A 23,795-nucleotide genomic window follows, 5' to 3' on the forward strand; every position below is an offset into this window, starting at 1 on the left:
GGGAAAAAAAAATGTAAAAGAGGGAGGAAAATCTGATGAAAACTATCTTATCCTTGGCTTTTTTTTTTTTTTTTTTTTTTAGACAGAGTATCCCTCTGTCGCCCAGGCTGGAGTGCAGTGGCGCGATCTCCGCTCACTGCAAGCTCCGCCTCCCGGGTTGACATCATTCTCCTGCCTCAGCCTCCGAGTAGCTGGGGCTACAGGCGCCCGCCACCTCGCCCGGCCAATTTTTTTGTATTTTTAGTAGAGATGGGGTTTCACCGTGTTGGCCAGGATGGTCTCGATATCCTGACCTTGTAATCCACCCGCCTCGGCCTCCCAAAGTGCTGGGATTACAGGCATGAGCCACTGCGCCCGGCCCCTTGGCTTTATACATACTAGAAATTATGTCATTGTATCTTATGCGCTAGAATATTTTTGAATATTATTGCGGTATCAGCTACGTTGCAGCATCATTGAGATATTCATGTAGACTGATAGGCTCATTAAAAAGCAAAAAATGTTTATTACCATTTTTCAAACTAGAAATGAAAAATGAATTATTTTGTAGGGTAAGTTATTACACTGCCTTGGCTGGAGAAGCTCATACAATAGCTTGTACAGTAGACATTGCTGGATGCCCGCTGGATTAAAAATCAGTAAAAAAGAAAAAAAATGACAGTGCCAACTGACTCATTTTATTAGAGATTTAGCTATAAACTGGAAGGCTGAGTTAATATTTCATGGGCAGTGTTGTACTTTTGCCTCTCAAAAGCGGGGCTCTGCAGCCATGGATGGACTTGCTGTTTTGCTTATGTTTGCTTTATGTTTTGCTTACGATACCAGGAGGTCTTACCACCAAGTAATCACCCAAAGATGATTGTTTTTTTGTGAATGTTTGTCAAACAAACAAGTGGTTGAAATATTCAAAGCATTGGAGTTACTCAAGTATTGAATCATTGTTTTGAATCTGATGGTTTGTCCTGGTGAATATTTTCTTTTCTTGTTATTTGCACTTATGGCACAAAAACATTGTTGGGTAAAACTGCTAGTGCTTTGTAGGAGTGTGGCACCAAATTGTACCAGTAGTCGTTGTATTTATCACCACCATGCGCTCACAGTAAAATACGTATGTTTCATTGAATAATGTCTTTTGTGAGGCAAAAATGATTAATTAAATCGTAATCCTCGGGTAGTTTTTTAGTAATTTTTGAAAAATATGCGTAAAACACTGCTGTATGTCAAAGTACAATGGCTATCTTGAGGAAAAGTTCTTGTGTGATTTGGGGAAATTCATTTTCTCCACAATGAGCTTAACTGCTTTCCAATACATACATACTTACATACTGTCTTATGAGATTGGTGGTTACATAGTCAAATATGATTTTTGATATTGTACAAAAATATATCAACATTTGGAAGATCTGTATTATTTGGTAAAGCAATATTTTCTAAATGAACAGTTTCTAATATTACAAAATTATGCATGGATAAAAGATTCACGTAAATGTAAGATAGACCAGTGGGTTTTAATGTAACAGAATATGAAAAGTTCATTGATATGTTTCAGATTCCATGCCACGAACCTTTAAGAAACTACCAATTGTTGATGTATTACTGTCAAAGCAGAATAATTATCTGAAAAGGTGACTATATTTTTCTTTCCTTTTCCATTTACGTATCTGTGTGCTGCTGGATTTTCTTCGTGTACTGCAACCAAAACAACTTACGATAGGTTGAATGCAGAAGTGGATGTATATCTGTCTTTATTAAGCCAGATATATATATATATATAGGCCTGCCAACACAGGTATAATAGAATAAGAAAGATGCAATTATGCAAGAAGTCCTTACATGGAGGTCAAGTAGACCGTGGTCACTTTACCATGTGTGGATGTGACCACTTGTAGAAAGGGAATTGAGTCCCTGGGCATCGGTTTCTCATTTTTGGCAGTTTCTCACTATCTGGGGTCCATGTTGATCACTGAACTTTAGGGACATGTCTGTGAGGAGCTAGAGAGGCACTGGGGAGCTGTGTACATTTGCTCATCTTCTTAGTTTATATATCCTTTCCGGTACTTCCTTACTGGTTCAGTTATGAACCAGAGTAGAGGCAAAATTAATCCTAGTGTGAATTGTCTTTCATGGTGATCCTCAAGCACGGGACAGACTGTGGGTCTGTCCTAGACCAGTCACCAATGATGTTAGGTAAAACTTGGCTTGAAAGTGTTTTCGAGCCTGGTTTCTGGGAAAGGAAATTCCTGTAAATAAGAAGTACTGACAATCTCTTAGAAAATTGAACATAAAGTCTTTTAATAAATTTGGCAAAAACCAGTCTTGTGACTCAGGAGCAGTTTGCCTATTTACCTTTGACAGACGGTGGAAACATGGCATTATTTGCATGAATTTCAAACCAAAGTCCACTGTAAATTACATTGGATTTTTAGTGAAGAAAGAACAAGTGGGAAAGTGTGTGAGAGCAGCAGGAATGCTGATTATAACTTTTTCTCGTTAGTAAATATGTCTTTTTACTTAACTAATATTCCTGCTACAAAGCAAAATCTCCCTAGACTTTAAAACCTTGACAACTTGTTGTAAAGGGTTAATGATACTACAATTTCAAGGAAGTTTGCTTTTAACCTGATTAAAAAAAGTGTATTGGTAAAGAGTCTGCTCTTCTCTGCTCATAAAAATAAATAAAATTACCAGTTTTGAGTAAACTTTCATTCCTTAATGCATTTCAAATAAACAAAAGTTGCATTTTTAATTGTCTCATTTTTTGCTTGGGAAAGAAACACATCATTGAAATGAAAATGATGCCATTGCTTTTGTCTTTGTGATACTATGATTTTTAATGTCAGAAGTTACTGATCTTCTGAAACCTCTGCCTTTCTTTTTCATAGATAAAAATATTCTTTATTAATGAGATTTGTTTTGTTTTGTTTGGGGAAACACATGTTCTGTTTCCTCTGAGAATTTGGTGCTTAAGTGAAAAGCTGCCATTAATAGGGAGAAGTATATCTCCTTTATAGATTCATTTTCTATTTTGAGAAACACAGCAGGCCTGTAGAAAGGAGCAGGTCATGTCATTTTGTGGTGATGAATAAAAATAATAGAAATATTTATACAACCCAAAAAAAGAATGCAAGAAGAATGAACAGAAGTTAATTAGTAAACCATGAGAATTTAATAGAATCCAGATATCTTCTTATGTACAAAAGTAGTCAGTAAAGTACCACGCCAATGAAAGGCACAAACCCTAACTAGAGTGGCCACCCAAGCTGGAAGAAAGACTTCAAGGCTGATAGATGACCATCTCAAATAATGATTTGTAAGAGACCTGGTTTATGCTAGGATGAAAGGTAAGACAGGCAAAGTTGGTCTCCTGATACGAAAGAAACTGCATGTGATGATACTTTATAAACCATTTGAGAATCGTAAGAAACTCTTACTGGTGTTTGAACGACACTCAGTGGGAACTTCCATGACAGGAATGCAGATGGTCTTCCTATGTTATGCAGATTTCATAAGTCTCACAGAAGTTTTGGATGGTTAGACTTTACCCAAGTGTCTAGTTTGTTAGCTCTAAACATTGCATCTCAGACCTCATAAAGATGCTTCAAATCTTTTTTTATGGTTACAAAGACTTTTTAAAACTCGATAAACTAACAGAACTTATTTTGACGGCCCTCATAGGTAATTTAAAATTTCTATTTCCATGATACATTTCTAAAGGTGGAAGTAATTGAAGAAATGACAAGGGCAACATTCTAGATTGTAAATATTTCCCTTTCATTTGTGGCTTACTTCTCTCCAATTAAGTCAGCTAAAGGTATTTCTGCTGCTAACAGTTAACTATGTAGGACAAAGTAAGTTATAAGCATATCACTTTTCTCCTTACCAAGGTTAAGAATCATGCATTTGATGTGCTAATAAACCATAATAAATAATATTGATTAGTTAAATAAAACATGGTTTAAAAAAAGTGTCGAAGTAGAATTAGTCTGCTAAGTTGATGCTGGATATTCACTAGTTGAAAAATATTGGTCATAGCAAATACCATAAACTTTTAAGACTATATTTTAAGTAGACAAGTTTTATAGAAATTTACAGCCATTAAGTTGGGAAAAAAGGGTAGCACTAATTAAGGTCATAAAACCATTTTGTTGTGCCTGAAAAATATCTTAAGCTAAAAAAAGTAGGCACTGTTACAATAACGGCAAACATTCATTGAGTAATTCTTATGTGGCAGCCACTAAGCAGACAGATTAACTCTTTTAGTCTTCATAACAACATTTTTGAATAGGTATTAATGTTATAATTTTCGCTTAGAGATGAGATATCCCTGGTCTACAGTATGAAGTCTCTTGTGTAAGGATAAACAGCAAGTGGCCGAGCTGGGATTTGAACCCTGACAGTATGGCCTTGAAGCCCAGTTTCCTAGTCATTATGCTAAGATTATTAGAAGACATGAGAAACTAAAAACAGGTATGGACACATCCCAATTCTGCTGATTTGTAAAAAGTTAGACCAAGTGAAGGTTAGAAGAGTAAATTCTAGACATTTTAGATGCATGTTTGTTAGAAGGTCGCTATTAATTGCAGACATTCTTACGGCCTGGAAAAAAATCAAGATAAGGAAGATAGGAGAGAAAGGCAAGTAAATAAGGAGGGGGTGCCATAGCCAAGAAGATACTGCTAAGTATGAAAACACTGTTCCTCATCTCAGTGTTTCAACCTAATTACTTGTGAGACTTATTTCCTATAGAAAAGTCATGGAAAGCGGTGGAAAAATAAAAGTTGTGTAAGTTTGCTTAAGTGATATTTACTTAATAGCCCTCTTCTTTTCATAAACTAAATATTAATTCTGCTTACATTTATGTATGTGTTTCAGTAGTAAGAATATATTACAATTGGGCAGTGTAATTTGAATATTTAATATGTTTAAGAATAAGAATAGATAAGACTGTTGCTGAGAAAAATGCCTAATTTTCAAAGACCACACTGAAGTTCAACTTGAAATAATCTTTGTTGCCTGTGATACAATCCTTTGGTTTCTCACAAGGAATATAAATTATTATAATAATAGTACAAATCATTAATTATAAGAATAATAGTTACTATAATGTTTATGGGGTATCTGCTAGTCTTGACTATGGTCTGTGATTTACATAAATGTTTATGTACAACTTACAAGGACCACGTGTTAGGTATCCAAATCATTTTACAGGTGAAGAAACTGAGGCTCAATAAAGAAACTAACTTGTCCAAAGAATGTATGGAAATACAGGGTGGTTGAGTGGCCATTTATGCATCAAACCTGTATCATTTGCTTTCCATCTTTGTACTTGAGCAATACTGTTGAATTTATTGTCCTCAGATATTTCAGAGGTGTGTAATGAAGTCATTATAGTGATATGTAGTTTTTTTTTTTTTTTTTTGATGGAGTTTTGCTGTCGCCAGGCTGGAGTGCAATGGTGTGATCTCGGTTCACTGTAACCTCTGCCTCCCAGGTTCCAGCGATTCTCCTTCCTCAGCCTCCCAAGTAGCTGGGATTACAGGTGTGCACCCCCATGCCCAGCTAATTTTTGTATTTTTAGTAGAGACAGGGTTTCATCAAGTTTGCCAGGATGGTCTCAATCTCCTGACCTTGTGGTCTGCCTGCCTCGGCCTCCCAAAGTGCTAGGATTACAGGCATGAGCCACCATGCCTGGCCGTAGTTTTTAATTTCAAAGCAGTATTTACTGAGGTCAAGTAAAGTAAAATGAATTATAATTGTTCTCAGAAAATTACTTAGCATAGTCAGTGGTGATATGGTAAAATTACATTCTCCACCAAAGAGATATATTTGACCAACTTTGCCTTCACCTTAATTACTGGTGCATACAGAAAAGCTATGGTCTGTATTTTTCTTTTTTTCTAGATTCTTGCTGTAGATGCAAAAGGAAGGACTCCTTTTTATTGAGCTACTAAAGCTCAAAAATACATTATTGGGCAAAAATATCAGTTTCTTAAAGGAGAAATGAACAACAATAGTATTTTCAAAAATTAGTTTCTTATCAACACATTGAACTGCTCTCCATAAGTGAGTGTTCCCTCAATATACAGAAACAAAGGAAACCATTTTTAATAAGGCAGCACTTAAGCACAAACACACATACAATTTTTCTTATTCCTTTGACTCATCAGCAGGTGATTTGACATGCTGTGTTAAAGGGCTGATGTTTTTCTTGTGGGTGGAGACCCAGCCAGCTTTGATTGGGGTTGTGGGTGGAGAGCAGCATGCTTGGCCTTCTGTGAATGTTGATAACTTAACATTGACAAATGATCACATTATCATTAATCGGAGTGTTTGATTGAGGACCTGCATATTCATCATGTAGACACTGGCTTTAAACTTGAAGCATTCCTAAATAATCATATATATCAGGTTTAGAGGAGGGGTAGAAATGACATGGATATATGGACAGTAAATTTGAATTACCCTTCTAACTTGAAAATCATTTCATTGATTTGGAAAGAAGACCACAAACTCCATCCAGTTATTCATGAGCTGAAATGGAATAATGAGAATGGGAATGAAGAAGTACCCTTACTCCCCCAATGCCCCATGTCTGGCTGCATGGTATCTATCATTAATATTTACAGTTTTTGAAAAGAAAATTATCCTTATTCCAGGGACTTTCACTACTTACTTAACATATTTAAGATCTCAGCTAGCCCTTACATATGCAGCTGTGGGCTACATGGAATTACCAAATCAAATAATTAAATAACAGCCCTTTTCGTGTTGCCCAAATGTCATTGATGGTTCTGGTGTACTCAGAGCATATATAGATGGTGTGGAATAATGTCGAGAGCATGGAGTAGACTGCCTGTATTTGTATCCTGGAGCTCCTACTAACTGGGCCTGAGACCTTGGCCAGTACCTACCTCATAGGGTTTCATGAGGCCTAAACAAGTTGACACATGTCAACCCTTGTGCCTGGCATGTAGTAAGGGCTTAGTAAAAATAACCTATTTTATTTTACATACCTCTTTATGTCAGTCTTAATTGAGCAGTCCTTTGGAATAAGTAGGATGATGTCTTATTCATGTTCACATCTCTAATATGTAATTCCCAGCCAACTAAGGTATGCAGTCAGGTTTGTAGTTACAATATAATTACCCTGCATCCTTCTACTGGATGGAATGCCAAAGAGAGTGTCCTATGTACTGTGGTTTTAAGGTGAAGTATTTTTATGAAAGCACTTTAGTAGCATGAATAGGGCCCCAAACCTTTTGTTGTTTATGAGGAGCTACACTCCTCCTCATTTGAAGCCTGGTGAACAGCTGGTATTAGGATGACAAAGTGTGTTATCAATTTACTCATCCAGGACAGAATGATTGAACACTATGTGCTAGGCACAGTTCTAGGCATTGGGGACATGCAGGTGAACGAGACACATGAAGTCCCTGTTCTTGTGGAGACTGAGGATGGAAAGGAAATAAAGAATGAGTAAATAAGAAAAATACCACCTGGAAGATAATTCTCTGTTATCAAAAATGAAAGGATGTGTGGAAATACAGAGTGGTTGAGTGGCCATTTATGTCATGTGAATGAGGAAAGGTCTTTCTGAGGGAGCAGCACTTGAGCTGAACTTTGAGTGAAAAGACCGAGGCAAGTGAAGATGGAGGAAAGGCTATTCCCAGAAAAGGGGCCAGCTTATGCAAAGACCTGATTAAGGAATTTAGAGAGGACAGGGGGAAAAGGGAGAGTGGAGCAGGGTGGGGTTAAAGAAGAAGGCAGAGGCTTTGTTAGCCATCTTAAGGAGTTTGGATTTTATTTCAGATGCAGTGGAAAACCATCAGAGAATTCTAATAAAGTGGAGAGATGTTTAAAAAATGCCACCCTGCCTGCTGTGTGGAAATAGATCTTGGAGGGCAAAAGAGTGTCTGACTCTTGTAGTTAAACTTTGAGCTGCTTGAGTGAAAGAGGATCTACTTATTAATGGAAACCCAGGAAGAATTGAAGATTGAACCCACAGAAAAGCCAGAGATGCGGCGGGTTTCAGGTACAATTGTAAACCGCGAGGACTCTGTCACTCAATCTTCTCATTCCACCTCTTCTGTATAGACTTTATTTTCTCAGTCCAGGTGGTACTACTTCTTTCTTGTGAGGCAATGCAGCTACAGACAAATCCTAAATTTTATCTCTTCACTGCTTCCACCACCAGAATGGATGAAATATATCTTTCAGTAACAGACTGAAATATATCAGAGGAGGACTCTGATTGGCTACTTCTGAACTAAACAACCATTGTCATGGAATGAGCTCATGAGCGCCTCATAAAGATATTGAAGGATTGGAGGTACCAATGTAGATCCAATGGGAAATAAAAGGGAGGGGACCGGGCAGGCAACCCCATACTGTCATGTCTGAAAGAAAGTGTCCTTAAGAAAGGGGGACAGGGAAAGGGGATTACTAAAGTTCACAGGAGTGTCAGTCCTAGGTGCTGGGGATGTAGCAGCAAACAAAACAGATGAAAATTCCTGTCCTCATGGAAGCAGCATTTTAAGGCCCAAGGTTTAAAAAGTGCTATGTATAGCACCATATCACAGTGCAAAGTGCTGTTTCAGCATCTGAAAACACACCGAGGAAGCAAAATAGTGCATCTCTGCCCTCTGCCTTTATGGAGTTTAAGGTACACTGTGAAGTATAAAAGGAGAGGCAGAAGAAAGGGAACAGGTTTAGGGCACCCCTGCCATGTACTGCTCTCAGGGATGAAGATTAAGAGGAAAGAGATTCCAGAAGTTTTTTCATCTCCCTGTTCTCCCTAGACCCTCATCAACGTTGTAAATAGTGCAGCATGAGGCAGGTTCCCTGGGCAGAAGCTGCATGGCTGTGGCCCCCTCCCTGTGCCTTGGTAGCATACACCAGGCTAAGGCCTGACCAGCTTCACTGCCAGCCTCTCCTTTACAGTCTGTACATTCCAAGTGTCATGATGCAGGGAGCCATTGTGCTAGCAGTGAGGGCAGCACCCTTTCTGACTGATCACAGTCAGCCTGTGGTGAATCCCTTTGCTTAGTCTAAGTGATGCATTTTGTAAAACCACACATTCTGGGTTTAATGTGCTGGGGTTTTCACTGCCACATCCGTCAATCAGTTTCAATCTCTTGCCAATCAGGTAACAGAACTAGAAGCAAACAATGTGCCCAGGGCAGGCAAAGACCTAATGGGTTTGTCTGTCAAATGCAACCTAATCCTGTGTTTCAGTGAAATGTTTTGAGCCAACTAACAACCACAGAATGAGTGACTCAACGTTTTTTCTCTTATTTTAAAACCAGAAAACTATTAGAGATAGAAATGCATCTGGTGAATAAACGGCAGGACATTAAGTTGGCAGAACTTCATAGTCTAGGTATGCTTATTTAGACTAATTGAAGGATTAGACAATTGGACCTAAGGCTGTATTTGTTCTGGTCAAGAAAACTGTGTGTTAGAGCCTTAGTAATATTTTGACTACGCCTAGATGGAAACCAGAATGAACCAATTAATGTTTTTAAATGTATTTTTTTCCTTCTCAGCAAAAAGTGAATAGAGAAATGTTTGTGAGGTTAAATTTGTGAATTTGAGTTTGATATGAGCCAAGAATTTTACCACATTTTGGTGCCACTGGCCTTAGCTACTTGTGCCAGTTATCAATGAATTGTCCCTCAGTTCCAAATTCACTTATTACTAACTGATCTTCAAAATATAGGTGAGCGTTTTAACTATTTTTCCTTTTCTTGCTTGCACCATGATAAGCTGTGTTTATTGAGGGCACCAGGAAGACACTGCAGGAGGAAGGAATTTTCCTTCCTGGTTCCTGTTTGCTTCTATGGGCAGACCCCTATGGCAAAGATGGCATCTCAAGCATTTGGTTCCTATAGCACAAGTGTCTTCTCCAGCACCCAATTTCTACACCCAGGACCACCTTCGTGGACATGCAGCCTGTGCAGTCGCTCAAGGCCCTCTGATTGCTTAGTGCTCTGCTGTCACTATCTTGAACTAGGCCCTGCAATTATCTAGCCAGTTCTGCCTTTATCTCAAGGCAGCTTCTCCAGTGCCATGCTCTGTGACATGGGCTGCTTCTCCAGCACCTGCTTCTGACAGGGTACTGTGGTCAGCAGCAACCAGTGTCCAACAACTTTCCCAGTACCCCTCCCTGTGAATAGCTTTCTCTACCACACTGCAATTGGGGCATTCTCTGGTCCCTTTCTGCTCTGACCTTAGTTTCACTTGAGGAAATTGAGCCCTCTTTTGGCATTGGGCTTGACATAACTGATGGCAGCACTCCTCATGGGTTTACTCAGAGGCAAGGGATCCTGAGGACTGCAATGTACATCCAGCAGTCCTGCAAAGGCAGGCAGAACACTAAATTGGAGAACAAAGGAAAGAAGCAGAGAGAGTGCTATGGTGATCAGAAGCAGTCAGGAATCTATAGTAGTAGTAGCAGTAGCACAGTAGGGAAGGCTGGGGGAAGGCATTAAGGGCTGAAGTGAAGGAATATTGGATCCCACTTATGGTTGATGTCAGCTGTTGATATGGCTTCATATCCTAACTTTAAGGTACAGGACAAGTCCATCACTTGTTTCAGCTACACATTCACATACTGACACCAGAATAGATGCTGCTGGCTTGTCCTGTCCCTCTTTCTGTCCATCTTCCCTTACTCCATGTCCTGGGGCAGAAGGTAACTATGCTGCTTGTCTGCCTTCATGGGTAGGCAACAACATCACAACAAATCCCTAGACCTTCAACTGCGCTGAAGTAAAATGCTAATTGCTGAGGAACTAATCACTTTCTATAATTTAGGATTCCCTCAACCCACGTATGTTGATTTATGGTTTATACTTGTATTAACTAAGTTTTATGACCTCATTAAAAAATAGATACAAATATTAATCCCTGCTAGCTAGTTTTCTCTCCATAAAAATTTCGTGAGGATGTTGCACATACATTGGAAGCATCTTAAGAGTTTTAGCAAATAATATTATTTGGCAGTAAGAGTGACCAATTTTCTGGTCTATCTCCATCATAGACTGTAGCTGTGAAAATTTGTTTTGCCTTGTATTTTGTTGTCTTAAATGTCAGTATGTGTTGCAGACTCTCTGGGATTTAAAGTTTGTAACACCAACAAAGTTCTATGCTAAATACATTGAAAATTGGGATAAGTATCTAAAGTGGGTCTCTACTTTCAAATGACTTTCATGTTCTCTTTAAAAAGTGGCGTCGTAAAGACAATTCAACAAATTAAATGGTAAGAAAAATTTTTAAAAAGGAAAAAATAAAATTGAACACATGTAAAGTATATTCAGTGATGGACTAGAAGGGTTACATAAGCAATTTCGCATTTATTATTCATGACTTTTCTATTGTTGGAACATTTTAGAACTCTTCAAAATAATGTTACTTTTGAAAAATACAGTATTATAGACAGTTTAGTTTTCCAACCCTTGATGTTTTTAACTGTACTGCACCTGTCTGTCTTCAAACTTGGAATATTTTCTAGCATTACCTTTTAAAATTTCATTTCTCTACCATTCCACTAATTTCTTTTGCTTGAATTTATATTAAATGTACATTGGATCCTCATAAATTAATTTTGTTGTCTCAACTACTATTTCATATTATTTAATTTATTAATCTTTTGGTGCTGCATGCTGGAGCAATTTTTCAGTCAGATATGTGCCAGGCAGTCTCAGGGCAGTTTGATGGAGCTGTAGTCGACGGGGGAGGCCTGTGGCTTGGGGGATGCAGGGCTGTTCAGGAGGGTGGGTTGTGCTTGGGCTTGCACGCCTCTGACCTCCATGCCCTCCTCCATCCCTGCAGCTGAGGGCGCCCGGTGCACAGACCCGCCTGCAGGCAAGCCCGCCATGGTGGCCAATCTCAAGGGCGGCCTGAAGCTGAATGCCATCTGCACCAAGCTGAGCCTCCACGTGGTGCTGGAGAAGCGAGCCCAGGCCGGCTCCCACGCCAGGGGCAGCCCACCCTCCAACTTACCCATTCTATACTTAACAATGTGAAGTTTAAAGCTTAATTTGTGAGATTTAAAATTTCAATTATTTTATATCGTTTTCCATTTTCTGGATTTCTAATTGTTTCTTTTTCACATCCACTTAACGTTGTTTACTTTTGTTTTCTTTTATGATATCTTTTATTTTCTTTTATGATATCTTTTCTTTTTAAACATTTGGGATTGGGGTTAGTTTTTCAAAAATTCTTTGAGTCCTAACCATAATCTTTTTTGGAAAAGAACTTTGTAGATTATGCTACTAAGTTCATTTTATCTATAGTGAATTAATCTTCAAACTATGGATTTTGTTGGCTGTGTCTGGCCCACCCGCCTTCCTCCCTTTCTTGCTCTTTCCTTCTCTTGCTTCTTCCCTCCATTTCTTTCTTTTTTCTCCATGCTCATTCTCTTTTTTACTTGCCTTGTAGTTGTCTTCACTTTATCTCCTAGGTCCTGAAGTTCAAATCCAGGTCTTACACTAGCAACTCAGGGCGGATATTTCACAGTTCCATTAGATACTAGATTAGATATTAGATCTCATCACTAAGCTAGTTGGTGAGCTGGGCCAGGTTTAGGCAGCATGACTCTGTCTGCTTGTACGCCCTGTAAATGTAGCTCTTAGTTGCAGTCAATAGAAGCATTATTCAGACTCTTGAGTGGAGATTTGGTCATGTGGGAGGTAAGAGAATAAGAGAGTCCTACTTAGTACTTGTTCTTATGCAGTCGGCCTTGTTTTCATCTCCTGGTAGTGCAATTAGTTTCTGTTTCTCTGTAGAAGTTCAACTAAACTCTGTGTCTGAGGGGTGCCTCAAACATGGATTTGAATGATGGTCTTGACCAGTAGTCTCAAGGTCTTATGGAATGGTCTTTGTGTGTGTGTGTGTACGCGCGCGTGCGTGCACATGTCATTATTTTTCATCCCAGATTGGGACTAAGTGGTATATTATGTTAATGACTACAATAGAATTTCATCTACAAGTAAGTAATCCAATCACTGAAGGAACATTTAGTCAGTGAACACTATGGACTAAGTAGAACACTAGGTCCTATGGGTACAGAGAACGAGGTTGAGCCTTCTCTTCAATGCTCATCTAGGGCAGTGGCAGAGGCAGCATAGACAGCGTTCCTTCTCCCTGACTTTGCGGCAGGTTTAACCTATGCTGTTTCTACTTCTGAGATTTTAGGAATTACTATGATTTAGGTGGTTCAGCAAATACATGCATTATATTGGACATACACGAAACAGTCTCGCCAGGTCTGCAATGTCACTTACCTACAAACGTGAAAGGCTGGGGCCATGTGTGCATGTCAGATGACTGCATAGATTTGGTCAATGTTCTGTTGTCTGCCCCAAATATAGCAGCACAGTTTTTGATATACTTATGAAAATAACTAAAACTTTGAAACTTTAGTTTTTATTTAAAGAAATCAGACCTAGCCAGGTTTAGTAAGCAGTGCCCAGATTAGCTGTATTAGTAATAAATAGTGCATCAGATGGGAGAAGCACCATCAGGAGGACCAGAAGCTATGCCTGAGATGTGTTGTTTTTACCCATTTTTATCTTTGACTTGTATTATTTCGATAAAGTAAGGAGACAAGCAAGAAGGAAAAGACAGAAGAAGGAACCCAAAAGGCCCCAAACAGGGAGAATGGTTGCAGAGAAAGGAATTATTCCACAAAACAAAGAGCAGCAAGGCTTATTTAAGATAAGAAAGAAAACGATGAGATGAGGTCAGGAAGAAAATACAATCAGAATGGGGATAAACGAGTTGTCCTCTCCTTCACGTGAATGAAGTATAAAATATACTTCAATATAAATATACAACATAAAATTTCCTCTTGTAACTCACTAGTCACCATCCTATATTTTCAGGGGTAAAATTACCAATGAAAACATCTACTTACTTTCAATACAAGCAGGAGGATAGCTCCCAAATAAACTCATGTCTCATTCTCTCTGTTCTGGCAAGTCTTAAACGGATCCATTCTCCTAGGAATAGGAATTATGGAATCTAAGAGTAAGACAATAATCTGGAAAAAGAGAAAGGAGAGAAAGGGCAAAATTTTCTTTTGTTTGCAAATCTAGTGTATTAATTGCATTCCTGGGAGACTTTCTGGACAGAGCCTCTGGTAAACAAATTAGATATAAACCGAAGGCGAGGGCACCAAGGTCACGGTGGTGAGGGAACATCAAGTGACAGGCGCTGGGACCCCCGATGCATGGCTTGCAGAGCAGATGTTCGCAAGGATGCAGTGATTATTGAACTGGTAATAAAAAAGCATCAGCTTACAGGCAGCCACGATGGATGCTGGTAATTATAAAGCATCCCCTGGGAGGAAAATGACACAAGTCAGCCACAACTCCGCAATCACCGGGGCATAATTAAAGCTCCAGTAACAGTTGTTAATAGGGTGCAAATAAAACAGGGGGAAAATTTGAACACAACCTTTTTTTTCTCTTTTTTCTTTTTTTTTAAGAGACGACAAAGGGCAATGTAATTACAGGGACAGCAGATTTTATAATTTTGCTCCACATCATGAAACAAAGGGTTGGGGCTATTAGGCGGACATAGATATTAGTGTATGGAAACCCAGATACACCTACATATATATGTATATACACACACACACACATCAAAGGGAAAAAGTGTGTTTGCTCTTTGAATATGTAGTATGTGGGGGAGAACAGATTTTTAAACAGAATGTTTATATTCTAATTTTCAAAATGGTAGAAATACAAATATGTAAAGAAAACGGAATGCATGTAAATATTTGGCCATTTCATCCTTTCCGGAAGATCTGTAGTGGTATAATGTGCCAAGCTATATGATACTGTTGGTTAAAATGGTTTAGATATTGTTAAATAAAGTCAGTAAATCACTTACAGTGTTGAAAGTGTCACTTTTTCACAGAATGCTGCCAGCCACTCCCTAACCTAAAACATTAAGCAAAACAGAGCTCGTTTTCCACAGGCTAAATCACGGAAGCTATTTGCCAGCAGATATCCTAAGAAAAATACATCTACACCCATTGCGACCTGGTTGCTTGGGCAATTGGGCAACTAACTATGCATCTGCATGTGCATTACCAATTAGGCCTACATAAAGATCTATTTTAAGAGGCACATGTGTAGTGGGATAAGAAAAGGAACCCTGTTAAGTTTCTGTCTAGCCAGCTTTTCATTAATGGATTTTCAGAAGATTGAGTTTAAAGGGGTGACAAATGTAGAAAACACACTGTAGTTACTTGCACTAAAATTTGTGTAAGAAGAACATGAATACCCATATGTGTCAGTTCCAATAAATTGTAGGAAATAAGAGGAAATGAAATAGCAAATTTCAGTAAAACTTCTACTTCTGGAGTTTAATGTGATCACAGTTAGCTACTGGAGAGCTTTCTCCTGCTTTCTTTGGGTATTTGGAAAGCTGGCCAATTAAAGCATAACTAAACACTGATGTATTTGGTTTGCATTCAAAATGAAATGTGTTTGAGATAGAATGCATGAAAAATAAATTATATTTCAAATATGAACATAGATTCCCTAGTTCTGGAAACGACCCAAGAAGTCATCTCCCTCGTTACCCTTGAATGCCTACTGTGTGCAGTGCACTGGTAAACATTATGAAATGTACTGAAAGACAGTATCTGTCCCCACAGAAGACTTGACATAGACACAGGAAATGTTAACTAATGATAAAAGGTGAAGTTCCTGACTTCTCTTGGGCCCTCGGGCCATGGAAAAATAATAAAAGCTTCATGAGAAGCTTCTGCTACTCCAAGAAGGAGTCAGAGGCACAAGGCATATTATCCCAAGACTAAGATATTAAGAAATATGAATATTTTGGTTTTGGAGGCAGGGAGAAGTCTTTCTTTAATTGGGAATTAGGTCCTAAAGGAGTATAAAATGCACAACTGTAGAACTGTTCTTGAAAAGAGAAGAACAAAAAAGAATGAGAGAGAAAAAGAGAAATTCTATCCTCACTTTAGGGGTAGAATAGGAAACAGTGTTCTGCAGGTGGCTCAGGATTCTGTAGAAAAAAGGCAGGTTAGAATCCAATAAGTGGGAAATGCTGTTTATTGCATCTCCCTCTTGGAAATTCGCAATCACACTCGCCTATTAAATGCTCTGATAAAATCCTGCAGGGAGACTATATATCAAACTGGTTAAATGTATTGCTTGGCTTTAGAGTTAAATAATCCTAGTTTGAACCTTAGCCCTCCCCAAAACTAGGCAAGCTACTTAACCTATCAAACTAATAATTAAGACAGTTCTACCCTTGGTTTCCTCAACTATAAAATAGGGAGAATAGTAGTATCTACCTTCCTAGATTGTTGTGAAGATTAAATAAAATATTTTATGTAAAGCATTTAGCATAGTTCCAGGTACACAGGAAATGCTCAAAATATCTTAGATATTATAAGAATTAATATCTTATCATATAATAAATAAGCCAACCTGTTTAACTTTGCTCACTTCAGTATTTTTTACCCTTTGACTATGGAACTATCTTTTCAAGAACACCTACAAACATTTGAAAATATATTATTGTTTTAAGATAAACTGACTATGAAGCAGTGACCTTGTGAGAGAATCACACAGTCCAAGGCAGATGCTTATGACTTATTCCTCTCACCACTCTGAAGTTATTCAACTTTAATGTGGGCAGTGGGGCTTGGAATGGGAAGGGCTGTAGCTTTGATGTGTCAGAGGATGACTAGAAGAAGGCAAGTGGTGGAAGGAAAGGCAAGAAAGCTGTCCATCTATTTTTGTTTTTGTAATATTTGGCAATAATTGAGTAACAATTACCCTAATGGATTAATGTTTATTTGGAAAGTTATCTGTTTATCTTTGTCTCTTAAAATTTCATCACCACACTGTCTAAAGACATTTCATTACTTGTCCTTATAGTCTTAACAACTTCCCCAAGACTTCAAATGAGGCTTTGAATCTTCTACTGAACATAGGAGAAGTAAGACACTATTCTCCCATTTTCCTTCAATCTACTGTTGTATGCCAGGAATATTCACTTCTTCTCTTATATGTCTGTTAACAGCAGATTTCAAGCTTTATATAAATCAATGCCTCACAATATCAATTTTAGATTTAAAATAGTCCTAGGATAAAATGTATTGATTTTAGAGAAGGCTTTGTGTAAATTATTACATTTATAGTTTCTCCTAAAAAAGGACAATTCTATACACTTACTTTGTTTCCATAAGAGTGGAAAAATAAAGCAGACAATTTTAATCATAGAAAAAGAAGGGAAAATACAGATCAAATTGTTATCAATTTTTTAAAGTGCTTCAAGGTGTGGTCTCTACGATTTTTTGCTCTCATTGCCTATAACTATAACCACTCATTGTGCTTGGAATCCTTGCCAAAATATTTAGCCAAATTTGTTTTGGATTTCTGATGGGACATCTTTTTCTTTTTTTTTTTTTAAAACAAGCTAACATAGGAACAGAAAAACAAGTACTGCATATTCTCACTTATAAGTGGGAGCCAAATAATAAGAACACATGGACACATAGAGGGGAACAACAGACACGGGCCTACATGAGGGTGGAGGGTAGGAGGAGGGAGAGGATCAGGAAAAATAACTGTTGGGTACTAGGACATCTTTACAGATTTATTTTTAATTCTTCCTTTAGGGGCTTTGTGCGCTATTAAAAAATTATATGTACCTCATTGGAATGTTATTCATCTATGAGTTTATAATGTGAGAAATTCTTTGCTGTTTTTGAACAAAGCTAAAAGAAAATAGGTAAAGGATTCTGCTTCACACTAGTGAATCTTTAAATTACACACACACACATATTTAATTAATGGGGGTAGCAAATGCTCATTCATTCATTTTGGCTAACAAAGGACTTAGTGGGGATATAATAATAATTAAGACAGACCTGGCCGGGCACGGTGGCTCACGCCAGTAATCCCAGCACTTTGGGAGGCCGAGGCAGGCGGATCACAAGGTTGGGAGATTGAGGCCATCCTGGCCAACACAGTGAAACCCCATCTCTACTAAAAAAAAAAATACAACAACAACAAAAAAATTATCTGGACGTGGCAGCACACGCCTGTAGTCCCAGCTACTCAGGAGGCTGAAGTGGGAGAATGGCATGAACCCAGGAGGCAGAGCTTGCAGTGAGCTGAGATCGTACCACTGCACTCCAGCCTGGGCGACAGAGCGAGACTCCATCTCAAAAAACACCAAAAATCAGAAAACAAAAAACAAAACAAAAAAACAAACGACAGTCCTAAGGTCAAGAAGTTTCCAGTCTGCTAGCATGCTAAAAAAAACCCCACCCATATGTGTCATTTGCACTATTGCAAAGGTCTGTACAGGATGATATAGGAGAAGAGAGAGTAGAGAATCCTTGCTAGAAAAGCTACTATTTGAGACTTGAAGGATAAATGGGAATTATAGAAGAAGGAGAGGGTTGTGTGTCAGAATTGTGAATTTCTGGCCCTTTCTTTGGTTCTTTTCTTTTTTCTAGGTATTCTTACTTCCTAAGTTGTCTCCCGTAGTTACATGGCTGTTAATTCCATTTATATTAATGTGATTACCATATTTATTTAGCTCTGACATTTCCCCTGAATTCTAGAATCATATATAACTGCCTATCTAATATTGCACCTAGGTATTTAATATCACATTTTATATATTCAAAACAAAAAACTTTAAAAACTGCTTGCCCACCAATTTGATCTTTTTCTAGTGTTCCCTGTGTTATTTATCTAGCTGTTTATTTATCCAGCTCTTAGATTTCTCTCTTGCTCTCCATATCCAATCTATGAGTACATTTTATTGGCTTTACCTCCAAATTATATGCTTCATCTTACTATTTGCTGCTACTGCTTCACCCAAGTCATCTCTCCTCAGGTTCATTGCAAGAGACTACAAGTCTCCCTGCTTCTCCACATGCCCTGCACCTGCAGCGGGCAGAATGCTTCTTTTGAATCATAAGCCACATCATGTCACACCCTGGCTCACACCCTCCAGTGGCTTCCAATTAAGGAATAAAATCCAAAGTCCTGAGCATGGCTTCTAAACTTCCACATGGTCTCCCTGGATACCTCTCTAACTCTCCTCCTCACTCATCCTCTCCAGCTACACTGTCTTTCCAGCTGTCTCCTTAGGACCTTTGTCTTTATTGTTCTCTGTCTGAATGAAATGGACTTCCCTCCTGTAGCCCACTTGCCTTGTTTCCTCTATTCAAGCGTCAGCTGAAAAGTCACCTCCTTGCATTAGCAAAATTAGCAAATCCTCTTCCCCAAGCAGCCTCTACTCTCTTTCTGAATTAATTCTTCATCACATTTTTTACTATGTGAATTTCATCATACAAATATGTAAGCTCTGTGATGCAACACAGAGCTCATTCTGTTTCATCCACTGCTACATCTCCAATGCTCAGAAGAGGATCTAGCATATAGTAGGTGCCCCGTAAAAGTTGGATGAATTAAATATGCATTTCTCATTCTCTTGGGGTAATCAGGTAGAGATGTTTAGTTGTGTATATGGAAAATGAAATTAGAAAGAAAGATATAGCTTGGAAGAAAAAATATTCTACATAGAGTAAGTTATTGCATTCAGAGAGATGAATACAGGCAGTATGGCCAAATGCCTAAAAAGTGAGAAAGGAAGAAATGCATAGAAGCCCACCTTCCTCATTTAATAGGTAGTTGGCTTAAAAGCAAAGATTGCACTAATAAACTTTTAAAATCCTTGCAGCCTTTCTGGTGAGAATTCTCTTTCCCTTCTTCTTTTCCTCCCTCTCTCCCTATTCCCCCTCACTTCCTTCCTTAGGCATAGTTTAGAATGTGCTTCATTTTACTGTATCTAATTCATCTAGCGTAGCCGAATCCCTCACTTCAGCAGCTCATGTTCAAATATGGAAGATTTAAAAATATATTTATACTAATATTTGTATTTACATATTAATATGGTTTGGCTCTGTGTCCCCACCCAAATCTCATCTTGAATTGTAATCTCCATAATCCCCACATGTCGAGGGAGGGACCAGTTGGGAGGTGATTGGATCATGAGGGTAGTTTCCCCCATGCTGTTCTCGTGATAGTGAGTTTCTCAAGAGATATGGTGGTTTCATAAGACAGTTTTTTTCCCTGCTCTTGCTTGCTCTGTCTTGCCAGCTGCTATGTAAGACATGCTTCTTCCGCTTCTGACATGATTGTAAGTTTCCTGAGGCCTCCACAGCCATGCAGAACTGAGCCAATTAAACCTCTTTTCTTCACAAATTACCCAGTCTTGGGTATTTATTTATAACAGTGTAAAAAAGGACTAATACACATATATATGTGTGTATATGTGAATAAGTATATTACACGTGTATATTCATGTATATGTACACATATAACAATATGTATACATACACACATATAATGTGAATACAAGTTAGAAAGTACTACGTATCTTTATAGTCATGATCGAATGCTATGAGAATTTGGAGGATGAATCTAAGCTGAAGGTTCAAGACAAGGAAAAGGCATTCAAGCAGGATTCTCCATAGATAGGCAGCATTTAGCAAGGTAGAGGAGAAAGCATGGACAAATGCCTGAAAAAATGCATTTGGGAAAACATCATCTCAATTGGCCAAATCATAACCTTAGAGTTCTTATTTTGATAATTGAAGTTATATTTATAGAGCATACTTTGCTCTTGTTCACATTTTCTTTGCATGTCAAAGAAAATAAAATATGAGTAATTTTTATTGTATCTTATGGTATCACTATGTGGCAAAAGGCTATGATTTTCTTTATTCGATATGCATTTGAAAATCAGTGTTATAAATCTACAAGCTAAATAATCAGGACAAATGTAAATCTTGGTTTACTCTTCTTCCTTGATTTCAAGGACCATTCACAATCTGTGCCGAAGGAGTTATGCTAGCCATAGTTTATTAATAACATTGTCTATCTCACCCAGACCCAAGGCCATACATACTCAAGATCTGGTATGATCTGAAAAGTGCCAAAGATCTTTTTCACAAAATACCTCCCCCAAATTACTCTTGAAATTCTAGAGGCCAGCCTTTGGAGTTATCAGTGTTTTCTTTGACATTGATTCCTTATGTCATTGATTTTCCAAGTTTTGTGCCATAGCAATCACCTAGGGGAAATGAGTTGATAGGTAGTATTTCTGATTCATCCAGTGGGCTCAGAAATCTGAGTGTTTAGCATGGTACATGGATCCAGAGACCATACTTTGAGAAACACTGTATTAGATAGCAAACAATTTACAAGGGTAGTGATTCATATGTTAGTGTGAATTCATTTAATGTAATAGCTTTCTTTCTAATAGTAATTTCTATTAGAATTCTAATAGGTAAACTAGAATTTAATAAATAAAGTTAAAAGGTGAGGCATAAGGTTTTGTCCCAAGTAGGTGTGCACTGGTGGAGTAAAAACCTGAATGCGAATACTGGGCACCTGTAAATAAAAGCATATACAGAATATGTTTTTTGTTACTAAATTGGAGAGGGATGGACAGAGGTGGAAAAAAAAACACTGCATATGCTTTCACTATATTTTATGGCTATTGCTTTTTGCTAATTTCTGCCAATATTTCTGTTTGAACTATTTCATATTAGTTCCATCCTCTTTCCACTAGGCATTCCTTACATAGAGTTTAAACCATTTCAGAACATGCTGAGGAAGTATTTGTTTGAAAATTGAGTGACCGTATTTTGGTATGAGAAAAACGATAATGTGGAAATATTTCTCTTTAGTCTACCAAGATCCAGGCAGATTTGGAAAAGAAAATCATGTTTCTGTACAATAATTTTTCTGGCCAGTTCTCTGCAATTTGTTGGAAATTTTTTTTAAAACACCATCTTCTATTTTTTATCTTTTATAATGTTGCTATTTATCTCTGCTTGGGACTTACCAATTACATAAACACATGCATGCTTCTTAAGACCCAGTTGCTACTCTCTGGCAGCCCTGCTTGTCAAAAAGACTTATTCACTAGTTTCCATCAGTTTAAGCGTTAAGAATAATGTCTTTGGCTTGACCAGCAAGCTATTTTATTGTCTAACTAAATGTTTAATCTCTGCAGAAGCTCTTCATAACTCCCACTTCATAGCAGCACCAGTGACACTTCTTATTTTAACAGTGTCAAATTATGCCCAATTTATTTTGTTTGATTTCCTTGTTGTGAACTGTTATGTGTTCTCTAAACCTTCTTTCTGGAAGTTAACCCACAGCAGGGAGACACTTGTCACAAGGTGACTTTACTAGCAGTACTTTCTCCTCGGTGATAGAATTGGCTCACCTGCCAGCTTCAAATGGCTTCCCCCAAACACATAATGGCTGCCTCCCACTGAGATCTGAAGCAACCCTCTACATCTTGGAACCTGGCCAGAATGACACTGCTGAGATACACAAGTAGGAACTTTGTTATGTTTTCTGATGTGGAAATGGGACCACGGAACAGTGAACAAATCTCCTTAATTTAAGATTCTCCTCCTTGGTGGATACATGTTATAATCTTAAATTTTAAATAGAAAAAAAATCTACATTTAATGTTTAAAAATAGGGAAATGATTTCTTAAAACGACATTTGAAAAAATGAGCAATTTATAGAGATGTGAATGGAAGTCTTCAAAATATATAAGACTTACTCTTACCAAGTAGTACCTTATAGCTATTTTTGTAGCGCTGACATTTTTCTTCAGTTATGCTCCAAAATATTGAGCTATTTCTGTTGTAGTTGAATAAAGGTAATTTATTTAGGAAGATACCGTGCCCTACAAATAAAATATCTGTAAGTATTATACTTTGACTTATTATAGTTTATGATGTTGAAATCATGACAGATTAACTTTCTATAACTGGAATTTTGAGAGAAGAGATTCTAGAATCTGAGTTTTAGGAAATCAGTACCTCTGGTTGCTGCTTTGCTTCTCATCTCAACAGTGATGATTTTTAGTTTGTTTGGGGACAAATTATAGTGAAATGCATGCACAGTTCCCATTAGTGTCAATAGGAATTACGCACAGTGACGGAAGAATAGACCCCATATGTTTATGAGAAATGAATGATTTGAAGCATCTGTGAAACATTCTTAAAGGCATCTCTATCCCTGCATGCAATCCCAGCAAGGTTTAAAAAAAAAAAACAACAAGAATTGTATCTCATTATGTAGACTTTAAGGAGCATATCAGCACACGAACAAACACGCGTGTTAGTTTTAAACAATACACTGTAGTGAACATTTCTAGAAGTGTAAAAGTAACTTTAGAGTATAAGCAGCCTCTTCCAAAAAATAACATTTCTTTCTGTGCAATATCCGGTGTGTGTATATGTTCATATGCTTTAATAAAGTATTAGCATTTTTATTATATAAAATCCCACTCAGATATTATAGAGTCATGCTTGGCAGATATTTTTAAAATCTTTTAATTTTGGAATAATTTTAGATTTATTGAAAATTGCAAAGACAGTACATAGAATTCCTGTGTACTCTCCATTTAATTTCCCCTAATGCTGACACCTTACCTAAGCATGGTACATGTGTGAAAATTAAGAAATTTACATAGGAACATTATAATTATTAGACTTTATTCAGAATTCAGCATGTCCTTTTCTTATCTGATCATCAAATCCAGTGTACCACAGTATATTTAATCTTTATCTCTTTATTTAATCCCTATGGCAATTCCCCCCTGCCATTCTTTTTTTTTTTTTTTTTAACCACAATGACAGTTATGGGCAGTACTGGTCAGGGATTTTTTTTAATATTCTTCAATTTGGATTTGTCTG

The sequence above is a fragment of the Macaca fascicularis genome, chromosome 7 (assembly GCF_037993035.2).
Source record: "Macaca fascicularis isolate 582-1 chromosome 7, T2T-MFA8v1.1".
NCBI classification, from domain to species: domain Eukaryota; kingdom Metazoa; phylum Chordata; class Mammalia; order Primates; family Cercopithecidae; genus Macaca; species Macaca fascicularis.